Source organism: Dermacentor albipictus, chromosome 1 (assembly GCF_038994185.2).
Source record: "Dermacentor albipictus isolate Rhodes 1998 colony chromosome 1, USDA_Dalb.pri_finalv2, whole genome shotgun sequence".
In the NCBI taxonomy this organism is placed as follows: Eukaryota; Metazoa; Arthropoda; class Arachnida; order Ixodida; family Ixodidae; genus Dermacentor; species Dermacentor albipictus.
This window is the reverse complement of record NC_091821.1, coordinates 453,256,142-453,275,247: the sequence shown is the minus strand read 5'-3', so window position 1 is coordinate 453,275,247 and position 19,106 is coordinate 453,256,142.

Genomic DNA, 19,106 nt, shown 5'->3' with positions numbered 1-19,106 from the left:
ATAAATATAATCATGCAAAACAGCGTCCGTCATCAAAACCAGCAGTAACGGTTAAACCCATAAAGGATATGAATGTCACCCGTTAACTCGTCGCGTTTTCCCTAATTGTATACGGCAATTTTCGCGCAAGTAGGCAACTGGAAACAAGAGTCGCAAGGAGTTCAGAAATTACGCAATCTACTAAGGGAGAGAGCCGCGGCAGCAACAAAAAAATCCTGGCTATATGCCTATGCCACCCGCATGTTGTATTCATGGCCTGCGTGTCGGCTTCTCCCGCTGCCTACGTGGCCGATTCCATGAAATCGCTGCAGTTTACTCCTCTGTAACGTGTCAAGAGATAAAAGCGAGAGCACTGGCTTAAATCGGTGCTTTCTGTGGCGGCACCCGTACAGCTGCAGGCTCATATATGTTTGAGATGTTAGAGGAAGGAAGCAGACGCGTAGATGGAATGCCGCCTCGAGACAGCGTTAGGCTAAGTCCATATAAAAAGAAAGCCAAGACGCGAGAAGAGAAGAAGAAGAAGCCGGAGGGAGCGGATGCACATCACGTCGGCTCCGTATTCTACGAATGTTCTTCTAGCGCAAATCGCCAAAAAGCCACCCGCTATTGCACGCCAACGGACTCAGCTCGTTCCCAGGAACAAGTGGATACCGAAAACCAGGTGGGATTCCCATTTTTCAAGCCTCTACGACAATATTTTGGCCGGACCTCGTGGCGGCAGAGCCGCGAGGCCACGCGCCGGAGCCGGCTTCCTCAACATTTGCCGATCATTTTCTCAAAGATGGAAGTCACCGTAGAGGGGCGCAGCATATCCCAGGAAGAAATGAATACAAGCAAGGGATGGAAGGAGGTCAGACACAAAAGATCAGACCGGCGAACCTCCCAACATCGCGAGAGCACCTTGTCGCCGACGCGGCTCGACAAGCGCAACAATAACCCATGGAAAGGCCGGCTAGAGCAAATACGCAAGGCAAGCAGAATGCCACATTTGCCAAGAGGTGATTACAAGGTTGTGATCAGACCACGTGGAGGACTCAAATTATCCGAGCACGGTATAGTTCCCCTCACAGCTGCGGTACAAGATGCGGCAGGTATTCCTCGAGACGAAAGGGAGGAGGACATTGTCTGCCCCAACAATTATCAAAATATCCTCATCGTCAGTACCTCGGATCAAGAGCGGGCAAACAAATATCAGGAAGTAGCACGTATCAAGATTCAAGACAAGTTTTACGAGACCAATGCTTACGAGACAGCGCCTGACATGACGGCCAAAGGAGTCATCAGAGGAATCCCACTCGACGAGGGCCCAAGAGACATCACAGCAGCGGTGGTTACGAGTAAAAACCCAACGGCGATAGCAGCAAAAAGACTCAGTAACACTACCACAGTGATTGTGCTCTTTGAAGGACACAAAGTGTCCACGTACGTCCGATACAGGGCAGCGCTACTCCCTTGCTCCCTGTACAGGAAACAAGTGGATTTCTGTCATCAATGCAACAGACTTGGACATAGAGGAGATGTATGTCCCAACCCTGACAACAAGATTTGTGCGGGATGTGGAACATCAAACCCAGATAAAGACCACAGGTGCCAACCTAAATGTCAGTTATGCGGCGAGGACCATCCGACCGCAGACAAGACGTGCAAAGCCAAATTCAAGAAGCCCTTCATCGTTAAACAGAGACAATGGCACAGACTGCAACGAGAACGACAAGAAGAACATGAAGACGCTATCTCAAGAGAAGACAGAGCAGAGTCTCGCGGAACGCTTGGCCTCCTAAACGCCAGGGAACGACGCTCCAGATCGAGAACAAGGTCTCCATCCACCACCAGATCCTTATCCCGGTCCGGCTCCAGGACACCGGGTACACGATCCAGATCCAGGTCCAGAACTAGGCCATCATCTTCAGCAAACCAGACTAACACGGTGAGCTGGGCAGACGTGGTCGATGGCGTGCGCCCGGGGGCTGGTGGGGAGACTGCCATTAATAACGAGATCAAGCAACTAAAACACGAGAACGCACAGTTGAGGATTTTGCTAGCACGTATGAGCGATGAAATCAAAATTCTCAAGGAAGGAAAAAACCAAATAAATCAGGTAACTCCCGCTCCACAGGCGAGCACGAAAGAGCCATTTGAAATTCCGGACAATAAGATGGACGAAGGGGATGACCCCCCTCCACTCAAACGCAAGGCGCAAGCCATCAGTGATAAACAAGATAACGCAGTGGTAGATAAAGCATTAGCCGATATTCAAAAGAGCCTAGGAGAAATACAAAAGTCAAATGAAAAACGGGACGAATTGATGAATCAAATGGCTAAGGCAATAGCAGCAATTATGAGTAGATTAGACATCCTAGAGGCAAACCACTCACCAGGTAATGGACTCCCCTCCGTTGCGTCAGAAGCACCACAATCCTTACCTACTTCACAACCACATAATTATATAAGATCAGCTTCTCTCCAACCTCCCGTCTCCCTCCCATGGTCGCACCCGTAATGAGGCGCGCTAAAGAAGGGTTCAGGATTTGGCAATGGAATTGTAGAAGTTACGAAAACAAAAAGTCAGTTTTGCAGCAGTATTTGAAAGCCAAGGATACACCGGACGTCATAATTCTGCAGGAAACACACGGGATTGCGAAGCTAGCAGGATACAGATCTTTTGGCTATGCCGAAGGGGACACCAGGGCATTAACTACGCTGGTAAAAAGAAACATAACTTGCATGCAGCACAACACAGGAATAACGCACATTGACAATATTCTATTGGAACTGATCCCACAAAAAAAGACAGGACATAGCTTATTTATTCTCAATATTTATAGTAACCCCATGCTACATAAGCACAAATTCAAGAACCTATTCCAGAAAACGCTCAGACTTGCTGGAGAAAATCCGGTAGTTATAGGAGGAGACTTCAATGCCCCACACACCACGTGGGGATACTTATATACCAGAGCAAAAGGAAGGGACTTATGGAACGACTCGCAAGAATTAGGCCTCACGCTCGTCACAGACCCCGCCACTCCAACCAGAGTAGGCACGGCGCTAAACAGGGACACAACCCCAGACTTAACCTTTACCAAGAATATTGAAAAGGCGACGTGGCACAACACACTGGAAGATTTGGGTAGTGACCACCGCATATTAGAGTTACACGTCAGAGAAGGGCCGAATAGACCCAAGGAACGACAGATTAAATTAGTAGACTGGGAACTATTTCGTAGAACGCGAGAGAAGACACAGTAAAGATCAATCGCAGACATAGAACAATGGACTAAGGAGCTCAGTGATGACGTCAAAGCTGCCACAAAAATAGCACCACCTGAATCTAACTTGGATAAATGCGACAGCAGACTTCTCCACATGTGGGAAGCTAAGCAGTCGCTTCAGAATAGACTTAACGGTCAGAAGCATAACAGAAAGTTAAGAAAGCGCATAGCACTCCTCAACAAAAAAATAGAAGAACATGCTAAGCAATTGACCAAACAACAATGGGACGAGATATGTAATTCCATGGATGGACAATTAAGCACCGGCAAAACGTTGCACATGCTCAGGTTACTGCTTGACCATGACAATAACAAGAAAAATCACATGCAAGCCATTAATAAGTTAATACACGCATATGAGGGTACAGAAGAGGAATTTCTCAATGAATTACAGCAGAAATACTTAAAACAGGCACCCCCTTGCATCTATCCTATCTACAGCGGGAATACAAACGCAAAATTAGACGAGGAACTCACGGAGGCAGAAATCCGCGCGGCCCTACAAAAGTCAAACACCAAATCCGCCCCAGGCCCAGACGGTATAACCAACAAGACTCTCAGGAACCTGGATGATGAATCGATAGCCAAACTAACAGAATACATAAACGAGTGTTGGGTAAAGGGAGAAGTGCCAGCTCAATGGAAGAAAGCGACGATAACGCTTATTCCAAAACCTGGTAAGAAGCTTGAGATAGACAACCTCAGACCAATCTCCCTAACATCCTGCGTCGGAAAATTAATGGAACATGTCATTTTAAACAGAGTAGACAACTTCTTAGAGGATAATAACATATACCCAGATACAATGATAGGATTTCGCAAAAATCTTTCGACACAAGATGCCATGCTCCAACTTAAGCATCAGATAATCGATTATAACACGCGCTCGACAAGGGCCATCTTGGGCCTTGATCTTAAAAAAGCTTTCGATAATGCCAACCACGCAACCATATTGGAAAACATCGAGCGAATAGGACTAGGGCAACGGACGTATAACTACATCAAGAGCTTCCTATCAGACAGGAAAGCAGTCATCTCCGTCGGAGGGCTCAAGTCGCCCGAGATCGACATAGGCGGGGCCGGCACGCCGCAAGGCGCTGTCATTTCGCCGATGCTGTTTAATCTCGTCTTGATGGGACTCCCCGAAAAATTAAATCACATAGAGTCCCTGAATCACACAATCTACGCGGACGATATTACTATCTGGACCTGTGATGGCAGCGACGGATCAATAGAACAACGACTCCAAACTGCAATTAACGCAGTAGAGGAACACCTCATAGGAACAGGCCTCACATGCTCTGCAGAGAAATCTGAACTTCTATTGTACCGCCCCACACGTAGAGGCAGGCCTCCCAAAGGATACGACAGAAACAAGGCTCATGAGGAAATCAAGCTACACACCAAGAACGGGCGGAATATCCCAATAGTCAACCAGCTCAAAGTGCTGGGTCTGGTAATCGAGAACAAAGGCACAAATAGGGAAACCGTAAAGAAATTAGACACAAAGGTAACAAACACCATGAGATTAATCAAACGAATTACTAACAAGCACCAAGGTATGAAGGAAGAAAGTATCATACGGCTTATACAATCATTCGTAATCAGTCAGATCACATACATAGCAGCCTTCCACAATTGGTTTGCAGCTGAAAAGCGTAAAATTAACAACATGATAAAAAAAGCATACAAACTAGCTCTAGGGATTCCCATCAGTACGAGCACGGATCTCTTGCTAAAGTTAGGACTCCACAACACACTGGACGAACTCATAGAAGCGCAACAAACATCTCAAGCAGAGAGACTAACCAAAACCAAAACGGGACGGCATATACTAAGCAAACTAGGAATGAATTATCACAATCTATACGGGGAAAAGAGGACGATAACGAGAGAAATTCGTGACAAACTCCTAGTACCAAATATACCCAAGAACATGCATCCAGGTTACAACGACGGCAGACGCAAGAGTAGAGCAGAGAAAATTATCCGAAGCTTTGGGTCAGACGACAGAGCAATCTTCGTAGACGCGGCTGAATACCCAGACAGAAATAGCTATGTAGCAGTAATCGTAGATCACACCCAAAAACCCCTTACAAGTGTATCAGTTAATACCAAACATTCCGAGACCGCAGAGGAGGTAGCCATTGCACTAGCATTGGTCTCCACGAATGCTCAATACATCATAAGCGATTCTCAAGCGGCCATTAGAAATTATGCAAAAGGTAGGATCTCTCCTGAGGCATGGCACATCATCAGAGTCAATGAAGCGAAGTTCTCCGATGCAGAGAAGAACGGCAGGCAATTGCTCTGGTTCCCAGCGCATACGACTCCAGACATTCCCGCAGTCAACCTCAACGAGGTAGCACACCGCGAAGCTCGAGGTCTTACTCGCCGAGCTGAGCAAAGAGTGACTTCCATCGGTCAGGAGAACGCGGAGGAGGAAATTTGGAGAGAAAAAGATATATTAACAAGATTTAGTGATATTACCAAATTCTATCAAAATCGGAGGCGAGTATTACCACCGCCTCACACTAAACTGAACAGAGCTGAGTCCGTTACTTGGAGGCGACTACAAACAGAAACTTATACGAGTCCCGTGCAGCTAAAAACTTTCTACCCCGATATATACGAGAGCGATATGTGCAAGCTATGCAAGTCTGTTAGAGCCACCCTTCAACACATGTTGTGGGGATGTGAAATATACCAAAATAAAATGGCAGCCTCCCCAGACAATCTACGGGCGCGGTGGTCGGCCGTGCTGCTCAGCTCAGAACTCCAAGACCAACTTTGGGCCGTCCAGCGAGCCAAGGAAGCCGCACGGGAGCAGCAGCTCCCAGTGGCCATCTAGGCGGCCCCACGCCCGGGCCTCCCAATCGCCGGATTCCAAATAAAGTTATCACATCACAAGACGCGAGAAGATGCGATGGCACGTGATCGCTAATTCAATTTTCACACAAAGGCCAAGTAAATGTCACTGAAAGCCTGCTGTGAGTGGAGACCACTTTGGCATTACTAAAGGAAATAAACAAAGACGCGAAAAATAAACGCGAATTTGAGAACAAGGCAGTGGGTCCTTTGTTTTCTAACGGACGCGAAGGGAAGAACGAAAACAAAGGAGACAGAGAGAGAAGCAGAAGAAGAGAAAGAGCTGAACGAAGCTCAGGTAAACGATATAGGCTTCTCTCGTGTTGAGTGCTTCCTGCCCAGCCTCGTCTTATTCAGCTATAATTTAGATGCGACCATGCCTTGCGGACACAAGCTGACCTTTAGCCCCACTGGTCGTCAAACAAAAAAAGAAGAGAGTGGAATGCATTGTCATTCAGAAAGCGGCAGACTCGAGTCTGCTTTCTCAAGGTAAGCAATAATATTAAAAAAGAAGCAGTACAAAAAGGGCAAGATAGAAAATTGAGGAAAAAAAACCGATGTTTCACCTCACATTGAGCCCGGTAAGAAAGATGCCAACTTTGCCTAAGAATATTCCCGTGCAGAAAGTGGAATACGGTGCTCGAAAGTGCATGGAAATCTGGACACGATACAAGAAATAGGCATTTGATGTTTGTTTATTTACTTGCTGTTGCTGCTAGCCTCTATTCCCACGCCGAACATTGTTTGGTACGCTCGCTTGAAGTGACACGGAAGCTCAGGAAAAACCGCCTTCAGTTCTTCAGCCACTATCTGAAACCATCGGGAAGCTTGCGGCTATGTGTAAAGGCGATGTCACATGCAGGTGACAACTTATTCAGGAAAGAGGATAAAACTGTTTGCCAGCAAATTTCGCCGGGCGCGAACCATTTTCTTCCCACAAAACCGACAGTGCACAAAACGATCCTTGCGCGCGCTCTTTAGATGTTCTTTTTCTTTTTTTTTCTACAAAGCTCACAACTTCGTATTATTCTGTACATTTCGGCGGAGAGACTCGAAAGGCGTAAAAATATTTCGGGTGCCCGAATTGAAGCCTTTGTATCAGGTCTAAAGATAATCTTGAATTCTCTAAAACACTGGTAGCAAAACCAGTTCTGTGTATTGCAAGAATCTTAAGCGAATGAGCCTGAGCTTGATGCACCCAAATATTTACTGATGTTTGCAAAGGACCGGCGCCAAAGGTGCTGCTTCGAATGCTGTTTCGAATTACGCGTCAACAAGGGAGAGTGCGGAGCTATATCTCCGTGAAGAGGTTAGTTATACGCCAGGAAAAGTTTGCGCGCGTTAACCATGCACACGCTTGTAATCACAAACACTAACCGTGGAGTCAGTGGGAGCATTAGAACTGGCAGTTAAGTCAACGAGCTCTATATTGATGAATGCATTTTGTTTGTATAACTGATTACTGCGAAACAAAATTGGGAACATGTTTGCCGAAAACAAAGAGAAAGAAAATGAGACAGCAATTTTCAATGTGTTACGCACGTAGTGCTTTTCGTGCCAATCGAGAGTGGTGTGGAAGTAATACAACTAATAAGGCGCACTGGCGTATACAGCTACCAACAGGGCGCATGCTGTGTGTTTGTAGTTAGTGGTAAGGTGTGGTCGAAATTTTCTACCACTTAATCATTGCAAAGGAACAATTCGCAAATTGCGAAAGCGAAACGAAAGCAATATCCTGAGGGAAAAAAAACTGAATAGACGTTAGGCCACGAAAAAAGGAAGGAAGGAAAAAGTGTAGAAGGAAAGAAAGGGAGGTTAACCAGTATAGCTCAACCGGTTTGTTACCCTACACATGGGGGCGGGATGGGGGGGTTCCCAGAGCGCCTACAGGGCGATTAGTTCATATGTTTCTTTGCTTAACCCTCTGCGTCGTTTTTTTTTCTTGAATCAATCTTTCCTTCTTTCTTTCTTTTTCTCCTTCAACCCCCTTCCCGCTCCATAGTGTACCGAAATGGACCTGCGTTCGGTTTATCTTTCTTTCATTGTCTTCTTCTCGTCCTACTCAGCCGGCCATGAGTGATCAGTAATTTTAGGCTTATGGGAAGCCTACCTCGTCATGAGTATTTCCCCAATTTTTGCATTGTTTCTTGCGTACAGTAATACGAAACGGCGTTTTCTTTTATTTCATGACAGAGACGACGGTGCATGTTGCGAGCATCGTTTTCTATTGGACTACAGTTGTGACAAAAACGAAAGTCATATTTCTATGTCTTAACTAAGCATACTTTGGAGGGATATTGGGGAAAAAATTTTGATTAATGTTTGTACATTATAGATACAAAGCTTTACCGCTTTAACTTTGTTCGTAGCATTCCACTGTAAGCACTACTGACGCTACACCTGGACAGCTTAATTTTCAGGGCATACTGAGATTTCGTCTTAAGGAAACAATCGCAGAATAGCGACCAAGATTGTGTTGTCGAAAGGATTAGACGTTGTTTGGGCTTCGGCCCGCAAGCTTTTTGTGTGGAATGCGAAGCATCTTCGAAGACTTTTGAAAACAAAACTTCCTTGGTTCCCGTTTTACTTTTTTCTTTTTTATGTATATACTTCCCTATCAGACGAAATGTCTATTTATCACTTTCAGCATCGACATTTCTTGCCATCAGTAAAGCACAGTTACTTTAGTGAAATGTAGAGGTTATATAATCTTTGCAGCTACATTACTGAGTTTGACACAGTACATTATTTAAGTTTCATACGGATGCCTGCAGTCTAAGATTTTCCAAAATGAATTGAATAATCCATAAATTGTATATATCCAAGAAAGTTGCAATCAGTTGGAATGTGTCATAAATTTCTAATACTTTGAAGGTGATTCATTTTTTCTATACGCCACCAAGAAGCAGCTGCTCCGTTGCTCCTAGCTTGTGTCCTAGGTCCTTTTGCGCATCAGTAATAATTAGCTTTCTTGTTATCGGGGAAAAATTTGATGCCATGCCTCCCCCCTCCCCCCACCGCCCGCGCTTAGTGCTAACCCTAATAGCAAGAATGCCTTTATTAGCTAGCCTATAGATTGAAGCACCGCATCGCATGACAAATTACTTAAACAAAGCGTGATGCAGTTTTTTATCGCTGCCACTCTCAATTAATATATCTTCTAATATAGTACCGTCCGGATTAAGCACGCCTGCGCTGAATCCCCTAGATTCAAAGCTGTTATGCAGCAGCGTTTATGGAAAGCAAACATTAGCGCCATGCTTTCGGCGTTGTTGCTACTATATTGTCGTCATCAAGCCGCTGTGTTCTTTGCTTTGCTGTGAAGTCATTGTCACTGTGTATGTGCGCGTTTTTCCGTCCGCACTGCAGCGTGCCAGAAACAATGACAAAGTAAAGTTAATAAAAAAGCCTGGACAAATGGCAAAATCCGTCGATACTCACAACTTGCGAAAGTAATAAGGGCAGAAAAAACCTGCCCACAAACTCTAGTCCGAGCAAGTTCGAAGATCGACCACACTAGCTAACAGCCAAGTGTTTGCGCACGTGTACCTGGAAGCAGCGCCTAATGAATGAGAAGTTCGTGCGTCCACAGACTCGGTGTCAGAATAATTGCTCGTCACCCATTCCCATAAATGAAGGAGGAATTCTGTTTCGCAGAGAGGTGTAGCACGCCTAGGTCACCACAAAAGTTATAGCAGCCTAACCGTTAACCAGCCTGCAGCACCAATTACCAACAACGGAACAGTGGTATGGTGATTAAAAGTTTCCGCGCCTAACGTAAGGCGCATCATGCGTTAACGAAACAGCATGAGAAGATGAAGATAGCTGTGTGGTATGCACACGCAGTGCAGCGTAAACTCCTGGAAAAAAATCCACTCGCACGTATTGTCGGGAAAGCCATGTATCACGGGAAACCAAACTCTGACCCGGAGTTCCTCGTTTCCTCGCCGACCGAAAGTTGCGTCGAAAACCGTGTACACACAACGGAATACCTAATGACACTCCACTCGTTACAACGCGGGGAAACAAACCTGCAACGCGTTGTACGCTGCGCTTAGCGCTTGCATTCTAACGGTGGACAGCGTTCCCTGTTGCCATTTGATTTCACTCTGGCGAAAACTATGACGCCACAAAGCGGGTGAGCTATTGGGCTTATCTGCACTAGGTTGTTCAGGGTAGATGCACACTCTAGAGAACTACCAACTGCTTCACATTTCATTAACGACCCTGCATCCGGAAATCACACTGAGCATGCCCCTTCGTCCCTGGGCATAATAAGTGAAATTCGTAGACTAAAATGTTTGATCGAATTTACACCAAGTGTGTGCTGTGAAGTTTACATGTGAAATTCATTACAACACGAAAAAAAAGATAAGGTTGCTAAAGAAATTCAAATTGATCTAGTTCAGAGTTTCCAGCATCTGCAGGCGGCCGCCACGAATCTCTTATGGTGATGTGAAAGGGCGAAGGGACTGGGTGCGGGCGGCAGTGGGCCACAGCAAGCTTGCGATTGACAGTCACCGGCAATGCCTCACTCCAAAAGTACTGCAGCCGTGATGTCTTCTAGGAATGACGGCAAATGGGTCTTCCTTAATTCGATCCCATTTTGACTCAGGGAACTATACCATGGCGATGAATTAACGCGAGTACCCTGTGGCACCGTCAGCTTCAATGGAGCTGCAGAGTCGTCTGCTTCACTGCCGGTGCGACATTGCGCTGTTCGAAAATGTTTCAACGCGACAAAGGGGTGGAGACACCAAATTTTCGTTCATGGGTTTGTCGATTCAAACGTTGCGTCATGCTTCAGGGGGCATGATACACACAACGGGACTCATATATATCCGATAAATAATTTAATAATAGCATTATTATACCGTGCGATTTCGCTTTCGGTTTCTTGGCTCCGGGGGGGGGGGGTGCTATGACGTCACAGAGGAGGAAACGCAACATGTCTTGGTCACGTGGGCCACAAGAAATAGTGACGTAAAACGATGCTGCGTCGTCTGCTCGCACGTACGCTTGCTGTCCCAGCAGAGGTAAACAACTGGTGATTCGAAGTGCATGTCGCGATTATTATAATTATTGCGAAGAGCGACAACAACGGTAAAAATATATTGCGGCTTGTGAGAGTCGGTGATTCATTCCGATGCGCCTTAAGCTTTAGCTTTGAAGTGAAGCGGAAAAGGCCTAGCGACGATATCGGCGACGCCGAACGATCAGAGGTGGTGAGGCTGCCGTCGGTGCCAGAGGGACCACTGCTCGGTCGCTGATTGGCCGCTTCGCCGTACGGCTGCCGCACAAATGGGTCCCGGCCCCGTCCTCTCTACGGCAAGGAAATCTCGCCGTTCGCGAGCAACACCGCCGTCGCACGGGGGCCGGCGAACGGCAAACGGCGTGTGGCGAGTCTCCGTACCGGTAACGTGGACTGGCCCTCACATTGAGAAAGGCCGAGCGAACGAGAGACCGCTCCGAGCTGCCGAACTATGCGACTATGCGAGGAGAGAAGCGGACAATACGAACGGCGCATATCTTGCTCCCTTTCGGAGTCGGCCGGCTAGTGTTACACGCAGTTTGCCGTTTGCGGGCCGCCGTGCGGCGTTCTTGTTGTCCACTTCTCTCCTCTTGTGTTCGTGTCTGCACGCCTTACCCCTTCTTTGCATTTAGAAAGGATTTCTATGTGCCTGTAGCTCGGTCATAGTGGATGCTATGCTCGGTCGCTCGGCTCAGCAGGCTCCGTAATCGGCATTTCATCGCTACTCATCATACGTCACGTTTTTGTGCTAGTGTGCTATGACGTCAATATTTTCGTTCCTCCTCTGTGACGTCATAACTGCCGCGCTAGCGATGTGTCTCGACCACGAGAAGGGGTTTTGATGACCTTTTGGAGCTGAATTACATTAGTTTGAAATGTTTGCAGCATCCAATACCTAGTTCTGGGTGTCCTTGCATACGGAAGCAGCCTACAACATGTTTTTATAGCCTCAAAATTTGGTATCTCAATCCCTTTAAGGCCGCTGTGTCGCAGAAGGTCCGGCGTCGGCGTTCCTCGTCGACGGTCGTTTCGGCAAATATCATCGCGAAGCATGCAAACCCAACCACCTATACGCAATCACCCACACTCTCCGTGTAGGGCAAGGAAGTTATTGAGCTAATTGACTTTCTCAATAGAATATACGTCAGAAAAATCGTGAGGTATGAGTTACACACAGGCTACAAACATGATAGCGTCGGATTGTAATTTGAATGTATGAGAACACGTAATTGTGCTACGTGGGAACTCAAACAAACCCTCTTCCCAGTGTTCCCACGTCCATAGACCGGCCACTGCGGCCATGATTTCCGCGCGTCTGGTTCCTTGCAACACCTCCAGATGGCGCTCGCCTGCACCGCATCGCGGTCCACGGAAGATCTTTGAGAAAGCTCGGCTTCGTGCACAGCGTTCGCCGCAAGCGTTTCTCGGTAAGTATTACGGTTACATACGGTGCAGCTGCCGTGCAGCGGGAGAAGCAGTCAGCCATGTTTGAATGCTAGCGCATTCCACTCTTAAGAGGAAGCGTTAGCTCGGGCCCAACTCCGACGCGGCCTATTCAAATACATGTAAAACGCAAAAAATACGTTTTTCTCAGATAACCCCTGGACCGATTTGAATAAGTTTGTTCCACTTGAGAGAGATATTTAAATTCTAGTGACTGTATAAAGTGGAATTTCGATTAGGGTTTTAATTTTGTTTTAAGGATTTTCAAATATACGACAGTTTGAAAAAAATTGAAGTACGAAGTTTACAAATTTATGGCTCTGTATCAAGAACAGATATCGCAGTTCTGTAAAAGGCATCCATTAGATCATTCAATGCGGACAATACGATATGTCACTTTACATTTTACGTGAATTTGTTACGTTGTTTAGAAGGGTTCTGCTAAAGTTGTATTTCCATATTAATAAATTTTTTTATATGGATGCGTAACATATCAATTTTGTCCGCTGTAGACGCGCTATTCGATGCAATTCAAATATTCGTTTTATCGTTTTTCGTTGTTGTGTTACAGAGTCGTAAACTTGATAGTTTCCTTTTCTGAAGGTTTTCTATTTTTGCCAATTTTTAATAACAAATTTGCGACCTAACTGAAAAATTCGGAAGCAACAGTCACTAGATTTTATGCTTTTCTTTTAAATGCAACAAAGCTTGCCAAATTTGGTGCAGTGGTTGCCGAGAAAAACGAATTCTCCTTTTGCCAAAAGGCCCTGAGGGTAACTAACTAACTAACTAACTAAATAAATAAATAAATAAATAAACATGTATTTATATAGGAGAATATGAGCTAAAGCTTCCTCTTGAAGGCAAAGCTTGAACGTCCTCAAAATTTTAGTGTTCGAGATCTGTGCAGCTGTAAAAATATTTTTACCCAGCTTTGTCATCTCGAGCTTCATGTGCTCTTAGCATACGAAGATTGATATCAGTTCAATAAAGCTGCACCTTACAACCATTTTTAAGATTTTGCGTGGGGCATGCAATCGTATGAAAAGCCCCAACGTGCTTACACAAGGCTTACGGAAGGAAAGTATGAGCAGTTTTTCGCACCGACAACGGACGCACTCGTAAACAAAACTGCTTAGTGGACAGGTGCAGTATGCACGGGATTGAAGCTTTGCATTTCAGATCGCGTGCGGGGCTATTGGCATGCGCTTTATTATTTTCTCCTTTGCAGTCCACAGAGAACGCAGAAAAAGTTGCGCATTTATATGCGACATCGCTGAAGGCGGCACCATCTCTGTTAAGACCGACTCAGCATGCTTCTTTGCTTCCTGTATAGCTGAATGTAAGCATCGCAAAACTGTAGCAGTGCAGGCACCCACACATTGCGCGAAGGAAAACATAAATTAGGCGAGGCATTGAAGCATGCGCTGTCCTGTTTCTATGCGCGCTAGCCATATGCTGCTTCTCTCTTTACGTTAACGAGTACACGAATGCGGCTCATTCATGGGCGTGAATAACACTCGGTAAAAAACCGTGTAAATACATGCAGTATTGTTTATTTGAAGTAACGGAACAATGACTGTGCAAGTCCCGAAGCCAAAACGCACGCCCGAACGCTTTCTTCTTAACCTTCTTTCGCATCCGAAACGCAGTTGTGGGTGCGCTCTGGCTTCCGAGCGCTTTCCGTCCCGACAGTGAACGGATCAGACCTAAAAGAAAGAGACCAAACGGTAGCAAACGGCTCTGTTGGGCTGTTATCGGTGGCTCACAGCGCGGGAATGGAAGACCCATGCTATTGCATAGTTTACGGCAAAAAAACGAATACCCACCCGACGAAGCAGCCAACCAATTTTTTCCATTGAAAGCCATTATACTACGCTGCCGTTTCTCAGGTGCCCTAGGAAACCTGTGAAGCAAGTACATTCAGCACAAACGTCATCTCCTTGTGTCCCCGTAAATGTTGATCGCAGGGCTCTTGGATGAGCAGCTTTCTCTTTTGCTGGCTGTTGGCGCCACCGATGAACGCCACAGTGCCGGGCGAACGTATAACTTTGGTAGACCTCGATTGGCAGATGAGGCAGGAACACCCCTAAAGCCAACAGCAAGGATGATGAGGCGAGAACGCGCCTAGAAACACCACAACATGAGAAAACGCGCCACAAGTGCTGCCATTTGCTGCAATGACCCACAGTCCCCGCCACCCTTAGCAACAGGCAGCAGCCGGTGTGAAGCATAGCGGCTCGGCTGACGCTCCCGCTACGCGGCAATAAAAGATCTGGTCCATTGAAAGCAGCGTGCGCTACATTTTTTTTTGATGCTTTACTTCTAGAGCACGCCATAAGAACGACGCAGCCACACTAAGTCATCAAATTTGAATTCTTTTTTTTTAATTTGAAAGGCCGTATCTCTTGATTTCGCCTGTGCCTTCCAGGGTTAATGTGTTCCTGAAGATTTAGAGCAAACAGTGGGCTTCGATTATTGCAAGCAATTCTTCGTCCGGGACAATAGCTTTCATCGGCTATGTAGAAGGTCGGCTTGAATGTCTGGCAGTGCATTTATTACAAGTAACTGCACCATGGCTTGGAACTAACGAGCAGCCTTTTATAGCTATATTCTTGTTGTGCTCCAAGGGCTTCTGAATTAGGCGAATACTCTAATACCTTATAGTGAGGTTGGCCCTCTGCGCCCCGAAATTATAACTTTGCGCTACTAAGGCATGTTTCTTGAAGTAAATCGAAATACGTTGTGTTTCAACGTTTCTTCATGGCACTGAATAGTAAAAAAAAATACACTCTAGTAATACATACAACATCGTGTATTCCTCTCAGACTGAATTCATATATTAAATAAAAAAAATTGATTATTCGCCCATCGATATTCTGTCCTATCACTTTCTTTACATTACCCATCAAATCATACGAAGCCGACATGAACCCACATGGAAAACCATTTAGTGTGACAGTCTCAGGTTCTTTCCCCGAAAACAGCACTGTCTTTTGTGGAACGTCCTTGGGATTCGCAGAGCTTCGTTCGCGTCTTTTACAAAAATCCATACCTCCGAAAAAAAGAAACGCACGTACACCAATAGGTCATACAGCAGCGGGGGAAAAAACCGTGCATATTGCCAAGAGCAAATCTGCGGCATGTGTAGCTACAGCGGCGTGTGCAGAACCCTTTTCTTCCTTGATATGTAGCACTTTTGCACGTACTCCCACGAGCGCAGTTTGCACTGTCTATTTTTATTCATAATCATCACCATCATCATCATCTACATCGTCATCCTGGCTACGCCCACTGCAGGGAAAAGGTCTCTCCCATTCTTCTCTAACTACCCCGGTCATGTGCCAATTGTGGCCATGCTGTTCCTGCAAAGTTCTTGATCTCATCCACCCACCTAACTTTCTGCCGCCCACTGCTACGCTGCCCTTCTCTTGGAGGCCAGTCCGTAACCCTTAAAGGGACACTAAAGGTTATTATTAAGTCAACGTGGACTGCTGAAATACCATCACAGAAACCTCGAAACGCTTGTTTCGTGCCAAGGAGAGACTTATTTTAAGAGAAAATGCGTTCTGAAGCGTCCGCGTACCTCTAGCGCAGTTCAAATCGCCCGCCCTCCGATCGAGGAGTACTGACATCATGGTCTCATAGTGACGTTGCGCCATCGGTGAGAAGAACGGCGTCCGCAGACGGCGCTACGGCTTTTCTGCGCAAAACGCAAATGCGCGGCCAGAAACAGAGCCAAGACAGAGCCGACAGCAGAGCGAAAGAGGGAGTATGGTGGCTAGCGGAAGGAGAAACGAATTACGTCCCACATTACGTCCCACGGCACACGGAGAGTCCGTTTTCGTTAAACTATAGGCTGCGGTGAGCTCGCAGCGTAGTCGGCGTGGTCTGTGAGCCTTTTTGTACACGCAACAGGGCATAAAAAAGTGCGAATCGACGCAAAACTCGGAATAAAAACGTGCTTTGCCACAGCCAGGGCTCAATACAACCCAAGCTGGCATGACCCAGATGTCGTTTCCCGCACCGCCGCCAGGCGCCGCTACTATACCTCAAACTCCAGCGCAAGACGCCCATAAGCTGGTACTTCATTCTATGACGCAAACTTCGACGCTCGTCGCAATGGACCCTGACACCTACAGATTGGCTCGCGATGGTGGGCTCAACTTCAGCGATTTGAGCACCGACGAGCGCGACCTGCTGCTGAGGGCTCGAACTGCCGGCGTCGTTGCGTACTACGACGGCGGCCTCGACACCGGCTCTCCGGAGCGGGAAAGCAACGAGGGCTTCCCACGACATCACATGGACGTGGCATTCTCGCTGCTTGTTCCAAATGAAAGTTTCGCGAGCCAGCAGAACCCTCACAGCACGACGCGATAACGAAAGTACTGAAACTCCAAAGCGTGCGCGGCGCAGAGTCGAGCGCGCAGAGTCGAGCGAAAACGAAACCTTTCGAACACCCATATTACTGAAGGGTAACGTCAAAATGTTCATTTTTCTTATAATCGAATAGACGTAGACAAGTAGCATTTTTTTCCGTCTTATAATCAAATGAAATGATATTTTTAATACGAGTAGTTGAGTATTAGTAACACAAATTATGAGGAGTCCTTTCGTCATCGGGCTAGTACCGGAATGTCGCTGGGGGGTCTCAAATTGTGTCATGCATTTACCTCAATTTCTCGGTTACTAAAGCTCTGTTCGCGATTAAATTGACGCCTTAGACGTTCTAGAACTTTGCTCTACCACTTTAACTTGAGTTTCTGGTAACCTTTAGTGTCCCTTTAATGACCATCGGTTATCTTCTCTCCTCATTACATTCCCTGCCCATGCCCATTTCTTTTCTTGATTTCAACTAAGATGTCACTAACCCTCGTTTTTCTCTCACCTAATATGTGCTCTTCTTATCCCTTAACGTTACACCCACTATTGTTCTTTCCATAGCTCGTTGCGTCGTCCTCAATTTAAGTAGAACCCTTTTCGGAAGCCTCTATGTTTATGCCCCCTAGGTGAGTACTGGTAAGAGTACTAGTGCTCTTTTCCCTCAACACCTGAGCATATGACGGCAGTCCGAATGCTCACCTGATTCACATCCATAGTTTTGTTTTGCTTGCTCTCTCTCTGTCACACAGTGGCTCCCGACTGGTGGTGGTGGGCAAAGGTTTGCTTTTGCGTGTCATGTTCAGTTGCTAACGCTGAGGCTGACAAGGTGGCGTGAAGGCGAGTACACGATAACAATGGCGGCACAGCGGAAAGAACATGCTGTCACGGCAAGCCGAGTTTCAGTCATTGAAGGCAGAGTAAATAAAAAAAAGAAATTACAAACAACAGCAATATCGCTTGCGGTGTGGCAGATTCCAAAAGAAGAAAAAACACTGGAAACGTGCGTTACTGAGGTATTTCATCTGTGAATCACTATTTCAGGATCAAGATTTCAGTTCCTGATATTTTTTTATGATTGTTCCTCTTTAAGTTCTCTCGCGGAGCATTGCCATTCTAATTCACAGCACGAGAGAAAGTAACGCTCACGTTGAGTCAGTGCAAGCTCAGCGACGATGCTGTAATGGCCCGCCATCTCGAATTTACTTTTTAGTTTTCTGTGTGAATTCATGCTCCAGCGAGAAGGAGCAGCACAGTGAAACGCTTTTCGAGTGGAGATACCATGTTTTCTGTTTGTTCACCGGGCCGTAACACTGGACGTGAGTGGGGTCGTCGTTGGAGTCGCTCACGTATGAGATTGATCGTCATATGGAACTGTGGTGTCTGGGGCACTAAAACAAAACGAAGAAAAAAAAAGAACTGGATGTGCGCAGAGAAAGAAATTTGATCCCCATCCTTCGACCCCCGGCCGGTCTTGTTTGTTGACACGCGGTGCATGAAGAGACGTGGAAAAACGGCTGCGTGACAAAAAAGAACAAGTACACAATGGCACCCCCTATTCTGCGTCTGTGTATCGATGAAAAGAAAGAATACAGCCAGTAAAAAATAGGTGCCTTTCTCTCATGTGAATCACGCACACAGCCCAGTAGGAAAGACAAGTATGAAAAATGCATGCACCTACTGGTGGTCTACGCTGCAGTCCAATTTCTGTGCCATTTTCGATTCCGGGGGATTGAAATTGTTGTTGACTCGATGCCGCATTGTTTTCGCTCCTCTTGGACATTTGATGCATCTGGGGAGTTTTCTCTACGTTGATGTGTCTTTCCTATTGGTGTTTCGTCTTCACTTGCATCCTCAGCTGCAGGGCATCAGAACTGAAATGCCCCCAAATTCAATATTCTGGCGCCACATGAAGTTGACACATTTTTGCGATTACAAACAATTTTCGATTTCCGCAAGTCTCTTGTGAAAAGTGCTATACTCCATTTCTTTTCGATAAACATGCATAACATAGCGTTCATCTGTAAAGGCCAAGTGTGCTGCAAGCATTTGCTCAAAAAACCTTTTTGCTATAACACTAGTTATTGTTGTGGAAACATGACATTGCATAT